Raw genomic sequence first — 8,165 nt, 5'->3', positions numbered from 1 at the left:
GCAAGTCAGACCAAGAAGGATTACAAAGCTTTTGACTATCCTTAACATATCAAATTAATGAATATTTTCCTTTATGATTTTAGATTTTATAACTTTCTTAAGATATAAGTTATATTTAATGTATAAATTATGATAAGATCTCAAACTAAAAGGAAAAGTTTATTTAATTTTAAAATTTACTGATTAAGAAATCATTCCTGTGATGAGCCCATAAATATTTAGTTTTTCCTCTCATGACTAGTTGTACAATCATCTGCAAAGGGATGATGTAAGACAGTGGTCACATTTCATCTTTATCATATGACCAATTAATTACTGCAGCACCATCTCACGGATACCTTTTTCATTGACCTGAAATGCCAGATTTGTTTTGAATGAGGGGACCATATGTATTTGGTCCAATTCTGGGCTCTCTATTTTAAAGCCCCTCTTTCTCCAAGTCTGTCTCACTGCCCGAAGTCTAAGAAAATGTGTTACTGTTTATGTAACTACTTGTGTTATTAGTTTATGTAATTCCTTGTGCAAACATCACACTGTTATCCACTGAAACTTTATTAGTATATCTTTATAGACAGTAGAACAGGTCTTCATATCTTGTATTTTTTCTTCAAGAATGTCTTAGAATTATTGGTAGTTTGCATTTTACATAAATTTTAGAATAATCTTATACCTTTCCACAAATAAATCTTTTGGGACACTTCTTGCATTTGTATTCAATGTAAAGATCAAAGATATAATTAATATTTCCATATATTTGAATCTTCTAATCCATAAGTAATGGTAGTCTTTCAATTATTTGTCATTTTTACATTTCTCTCAATAATATTTTAAATTTTTTTGTATAGATATTCTGCACATCTTTCTTAATATGTATTTCCAACTACTTTATTTATTGATGCTATTATAAGTGACATCTTTATAAAATATTTTCTAACTATTGTAATGTATAGAAGTACAAATGAATGTGTCATATCAACCAATCTAAACATTTTGATTCTCATTTCTATTTTGATCTCTTTGGATTTTTATGTACAAAATTATATATGTAATAATAACAGTTTCATTTCTATCGTTCCAATCTTGCCTTTTCCTTTTCTCACTTATTGTACTTGGTAATCTTTCTAAAATAATGTTTGACTAAAAGTGATGGTAGAAGGTGTCCTTGGCTTTCCCTCAATTTCAAAAGAAAATCTTCAAATACATGAACATTTCCTAAAAGGTTTCTTTAGATCTTGTTTAACAGATTAGGGTTTTTAAATTTTAATTTCCAATTTACAAAATCATTTCTTGTGGACCTTGAGTTTTATTAAATACTTGATTTTGGATCTAATAATATGATTATGTAATTTTCTTCATTTGTTGTGTTATTTTGGTGAATTATATTTATTCATTTTTTGGTTCTGAAATGAATGTAATGTGGGCAATGTATATAAATTGTTTTATAATTGAATTACTTGATAATATTTTCAAATCCTTGTTCATTAGTGACACTATCTTGTAATTTTCTAAAAGTCTTTGAATCTTGTATTTCATTATCCAAAACTCTGACATATATAAAAATTTTCTAATAGCAATTTTTCTTAAAAGCTTAGAGACTCGAAAAAGTACTACTCACAAAATCTCTCAGTGTCTATAAACATAAGCTAATCCAGTCCATTTCATCAATTATCAGAGGAGTAGAAATTGAAATCATACTGAGATACCCACTACCTGCCACTTGAATGGCTAAAATTAAAAAGGGCAGAAAATGCTGTTAGCATAGATGTGGTGCAACTAAAACTCTCATACTACTGTGGAGTGTAAGTCTGCACAAGCAATTTCCAGAATTAGTACCTAATAAAGTATGCATACTTTATGATTGAGCAATTCTACTCCAAGATTTAGTTCCAAAAGAAATGCTTATATTTCGTATTCACTGAAAGACACAGACAAAAATATTCATAGTTACATTATTCATAAAAGAAAAAATTAGAAATGTTCAAATATCTATCAATACTACAATGAATAAATAAGTTGTGGCATATTCATCCAATGAAATGCAATGCAGCAATAAAAACTGCTTCATTCTTACATGCAGCAACATGAATGATTCTCACAAAGGTAATGTTCAATGAATAAAGGCGGGCAAAAGATAATGCTGAATAATTTTGTTTATATACAATTCAAAAAATCATAATAGTGGTTACATGGATAGGTAAAAGTAGTATATGGAAATGGATTTGAGAATTGTTCTAGAGTGTTCCTTATGTCTTATTTCTTGATCAAGATGTGTTCACTTTGTAATAATTCATTAAACTGCACCTTAATAAACGGTTTGCTTTTTATATATAAAATAATTTGTTTTTTAAAATTAATAGACTTTAATAAAAAATCCATATTCTATGAAGTTTCAGAGTACTTTTCAGTCCTAGGACTCAATGCATAGAAAATCGATAAACTGGAGTTGAGCACTTGTTTCCTTCAGATAGGGCATGTTCTGTAAAAGTTTATCAAGGTATCCATCACTCTTTTATTACTGAGTATAGATCTTAGATAAATTTCTTATACCCAATCCACTCAGTCATTAATATCACATTGCTGGAAACTGAATGTGCGTGAATTTTTCCTTGGTCCCTAAAATATTGGAAGAAGAATTAGCCTGGGAAAAAAAGATGTTCACCTCATCTATTGAGACCTGAAGAAAAGCAGGTGCCATTGTCCTTCAACAGATATGAATGTGGATACATTTATGGGTGGCAGGTAGAAAGTTAATGGAATTTCCACCTAGGTCCTCTGTTTTATCTTAGAAATCGGAGCAAGATAATCTTCTTGGAGGGATATGGTACACTGGATAAGAGAATTTAATAATTTGTTGAACATTTGTTATGAACAGGGAAGAGACAAAGAACAGAGCACATTTAGAACAATTATTGGGCAGAACAAAGAACCCATTTGAAGTTAAGAGAGACTAGGGATTTCTAAGGGCGTGATCCCACATATTTGTATATGCTATGTTCAGCAACACTCAAGTGCCTATAAGACGTGAAGGAGAAGACCTTGAAAAGGCTCCAGACCAGCAGTTTTTCAGAGAAGATGTGAGAGATGAGAGAGATGGTGACAGAAAATTTAAAGTTATGATGAAAAGAATTTGAAGTCATGAGCCAATGGGATATATGTATTATATATACTTGTGGTATTAAGATTTGTGTCTGTTACCAGTGCTTTGTTCTGAGTCTTTGACTTTGCCACAGAAAGAAATTTCAGAGCAAGTCAAACATAGCAAGGCAGTTAGCAAATTTATTAAAAGTGGAAGTGGCCAGGCTCGGTGGCTCAGCTTGCAATCCCAGTATTTTGAGAGGCCGAGGTGAGTGGATTGCCTGAGCCTGTGGGTTTGAGACCCACCTGGCAACTGGGCAAGACCTTGTCTCTACAATAAATCAAAAATTATCCAGACGTGGTAGCGCACACCTGTAATTCTGGCTACTTGGAAGGCTGAGGTGGAAGGATCACCTGAGTTCAGCATAGGTCGAGGCTGCAGTGGCCGGGAGCGTGGTTGGAGTGAGACTCCAACTCAAAAAAAAAAAAAAAAGTGGAAGCAGCAGAATATTAAGAGTGTACACACTTTTTTTTCTTTATTTTAAAGATGTGGGATACTGTAGTACACACTTTAAGGCAAAGTGAGGGTGAACAGAGAGAAGTGTCACGCTGCGGGTTTTTGTCTTATGAATTTTGCATGCTGCAATAATGAAGGGATGGAATATTTTATTAAAGGAGTAGATTTTTCTGAGATTAATGAACAATTCCTGGAATTGGAGTGCCATCCAATTTATTACTATAAGTGGGCAGGGCAGGAACAGTCATGGTACTGGAAAGTGTGTCACAGTATGCTAATGAGCATATAGTGAAGATAAAGGCTAAAGCAAGTCAACTTGGTTATTTGTACACATGCACAGGGGATTCTCCAACTGTGCCTTGTCTGCTGGTCAGTTCTCAACCACAAACATTTTGAGTAGGTTGCAGTAGGCATGTTGAGAGTTATTTTAACCGTTTTTTAAATCTTTTAGTATCCCTAAAATTGGGGCAGTCTCTTCCAGAGTTTTCGAAGGTTTCCGCATTTTCATACAGTCTTCTACAGCCCTGATGTCTTCCTCCTCTAACCTTCTTATTCTATCACTTATGTATATAATACTAGATTATTGATAGAAATTTAACATGAATACAACCAAAATGAGAAAATGTAACATCGGGAGATTATGAGGACAAAAGTTAAATATCTTTGTATTGCCTAAATTTAAGTAATATTGAAAGATTAGAGAGGTAAATTATCTCTTTCAGAATGATCTCCTGGGACAGACCATCTTCAGATACTACAGAGCCTGATATTAATTGCCATGTTGGAAAAACTGTGTCTGTGGGACCTTTTTAGATACAGTCTCCTGTGTCCTCTCCCAGTCTCTCCTGGGTTATGGATCTCCAGGTATCTCCAGTCTCAAATAATAGCTCCTGCAACCAATACATGGGCCTTGGGCACTAATTTGTTATTTCAAGGTAATAACGGTTTGAATCTTATGGCTTAATTTTTTCTTTTTATATTAAAATGTGATTATCAGTATTTAAAAAATATGGAACACTTTCTCTCTTTGAACTTATTCATTTCTACTTATTTCTTGACTTTATACCTACACCATGTCCATGATTCTTAACTTTTAATGGTAAATTGAGATCCTGGTTTTATTTTGTTTTTTTGTTTTTGTGTTGGAGTCTCACTCTGTCGCCCAGACTGGAGTGCAGTGGCCGCTCCCAGCCACCGCAGCCTCGATCTGCTGGGCTCCAGTGATTCTTCCGCCTCAGCCTTCCAAGTAGCTGGAACTACAGGCGTGCACTACCACGCCCAGCTAATTTTTTGATTTATTGTAGAGATGAGGTCTCGCCAATTTGCCCAGGCGGGTCTTGAACCCATGGGTTCAGGCAATTCACTCACCTCGGCCTCCCAAAGCACTGGGATTACAGGATGAACCACTGAGCCCGGCCGAGATCCTGTTTTAAAGTGACATTAATCTCGTGAAGGGAGATAATATAGTACACATGAAATGCTAAATTTGGTAACATAATGAAATACAGTTAAACTACAGGCCTAAAATGAACATATTTCTATAAATAAGGGAGTGATTCATGACTGTGAATTAATCTCTCATTGTATTTATTTAAAAATACTATGTGTGTGTGTGTTACAAGCATAGGAGAAAGTCTCATTTGACTGGGATGGGTTAGGTGGCGATGAGCAGCAGATTATCTTACTGAGACTGGAACAAGGGTGACTGATTTTATTTTATTCCTTTGATAGAAATAAAATGAGTACTTTTAGTGTAGCTAAATTGACCATTAAGTGAGAGAATGGGAAGAGTTATGAATGTATGTGTGTATTTGTGTTTGTGTGCACGGATATGTATATAATAAATGTGATATAAATGTGAGTGCATTTATTAGAATTAGAAATATATATTTGGCATATGCTATATGGAATACATTATATTACATATAATATACATAGCTTTATATGTTATATATTTTTTCTATATTATATATGTTACATATAGCATATATAAGTGTGTATATATATAATATATAAACTAGCTTTCCCCTTAGTAGTCTTTTCATGTTCTCTTTTGTTCAGTGGCTTTATTCTATTATTGAGTGTCCAGATCCCTAACCTTATCCTTCCCGTTACTTCATTTCATTTTCACTGTTTTCTGCTAAGTATCATTTTTACATGATAAGTGAAATTAATATAAGGTATCATTGAGAATTATTTAATAATTACCTTCATGAATAAATTTCACAAGTAATAAAAAAGTTCCAGGATATACAATTATTATTAGGAAAAAAATTTTTGAGTGATTTTTGCTAATGCCATGTAGAAAGTGTCTATTTGTCCTAAATATGAGGTATGGTTATGATCCTGGTATATATGCTTTGTATCAGTGAATATATTTTAAACGTCTGCATTAACAACTGTTTGAACTTTTTAAAAGTCCATTAAACATCTTGTCCCTTTAGTCTTGTAGAAGGTAAAAATTCTACATGGATTTGATGCACATTGAGGCAGCTTCTTTCATTCACATAAGAGTTTTCCTTACCCTAATCCCTACTCTCTTAATTCAGTTTCAGTAGTCTCTTATTTCAACATACAACATCAGAAAGCTGGTCATCCCCTTCACCACACACCAAATGAAGGAGTGGGGGTTGTTCTGAATGAACTGCATGAATTTACATCATCAATAAGCTGGTATACTAAACAAGTTAACTGTCCCTAAAGAAGAGATGTTTTAAGTGTACTTTGTTTCTGTGACGTTCTATTTTTTCTCTTTTTTTTCTGTGATAAATTTAATCTCAGTTTCTAGTAGTTACCTCTCAAGAAAACACTGCTTCCACAATATCATTCATGTCCCTGTTTGTAAAGTGTCTTTTCTTCAATGTCATCTGCTGTGGCTTCTGAAAAACATTATACCAAAATTTATTCCATGGATCATTGTGATCTCTCTCAGAGTCAGTGTTTCAATAGATATTTATCAAAAGTTGATTTTGTGTCCCATGGCCAACACATCATCCTCTGAATTCTTGAAATACTTTTCCTTTTTTTCGGAACAGAGTGGTGGTCATGACCAATAGCAGTGTCAAAGAAGACATAATCCTGGTGAGCTTCTCTGACCATCTCCGGCTGGAGAATTTGGATTTTAATTCCACAGCATCTCTCTTGATCTTGTGCAAATTTTATTGGACTTTCTTGTATTCAACTTTACTTGTAAGCAAGAAAAGGAATTAATCTTCATGGTTGTTCTGATATCATATTTTCTTGCCCTTGTGGGAAATACAGTAATTATTCTCATCTCCTTTACAGACCCTAAACTCAAAACACCCATGTACTTTTTTCTTACTCACCTCTCACTAGTTGATATTTGTCTTGCCATGAGTATTGTCCCCCAACTGCTGTGGAACCTAAAAGGACGCGTGTTATCCAGCTCGTCTCCCTGACACTGTGCTTCACTGAGTGTGTTTTCCTGGTTGTAATGGCTTTTGATCGCTGTACTGCCATTTGCAAACTTCTCCACTATGTAGCTGTGATGAATCCACAGCTGTGCCAGGCTCTGGCAGGGGTCACATGGCTGAATGGAATAGGAAACACTCTCATTCAAGGCACTGTCACTCTCTGGCTGCCTCTCTGTGGACATCAGTGGCTCCATCATTTCTTCTGTGAGGTGCCCTCCATGATTAAGCTTGCATGCATGGACATCCATACCAATGAGATCCAGCTCTTTGTTACTTCATTGGTCTTGCTTCTCTTGCCCTTAGCACTGATATTGCTGTCCTATGGGCATACAGCCAAGGCAGTTATAAGGTTCAAGTCAGTCCAGACCTGGTGCAAAGCCTTTGAGATATGTGGATCCCACTTGATGGCAGTGTCCCTCTTCTACAGGACCATCACAGCTTTCTTCATCCAGCACAACAGTTTTTATGCCCACACTCATGGGAAATTCATCTCCCTCTTCTGTGACCTCTTTAGTGACTGCAGCACTCAATCCCCTCATCTACACCGAGGACTAAAGATATAAAAGGAGTACTGGGAAGACTATTTCACAGAGACCTAGGTGCATAAAAAATGAAGCAAATCACACAATGGCAAATTATTGGTGATGGAAAACTCTAAATATAATCTTGCATAATGCTTTACTCAAGAACTTTACCAGCCTATAAGGAACAGATGTACTCTTCATAGTCAATGTTATCTTATCTCACTTGACCTCAGAACTATCCTCTCGGTGTCTTTTCAAGCTTCTTTTGAGTCCTGTGTAAGGCAATATTTCCCCACAACCTTTAAATATCTAGGATTCATACTATATTTGCTTCATATTTTATATTTAAAGCATATTGTATCATATTTCATATTTGTTTCTCATCCTCCTTCTCTTCCTGTCTTTTTTCAGTCTTTTTTCCTTTCTTCTTTTTTCCTTCCCTTCCTTATTTTTTCATCTTTTATTTATTTTCTTCTTATTTGTATGATGTGCTTTATAACCATTTTCTACATTAATATTCTAACAATTAATGTAGACAACTGTCTCTAAAATACTTTTATCATTTATCACAATAAAAACCTTTCTTTTCCCTTGTGGGGGACAGTGGAGAAATTA

The 8,165-nt window shown here is 34.5% G+C and overlaps 1 pseudogene; it reads left to right on the top strand.

The window, feature by feature from the left end:
• Positions 1–6,637: 6,637 nt before the first annotated feature.
• Positions 6,638–7,633, top strand: LOC103262425 (annotated as a pseudogene).
• The last annotated feature ends 532 nt before the right edge of the window (positions 7,634–8,165 follow it).

This window comes from Carlito syrichta, unplaced genomic scaffold (genome assembly GCF_000164805.1).
Source record: "Carlito syrichta isolate Samal-C Ts95f unplaced genomic scaffold, Tarsius_syrichta-2.0.1 Scaffold304492, whole genome shotgun sequence".
NCBI lineage: Eukaryota > Metazoa > Chordata > Mammalia > Primates > Tarsiidae > Carlito > Carlito syrichta.
This window is presented reverse-complemented; position numbering and strand designations above follow the sequence as displayed.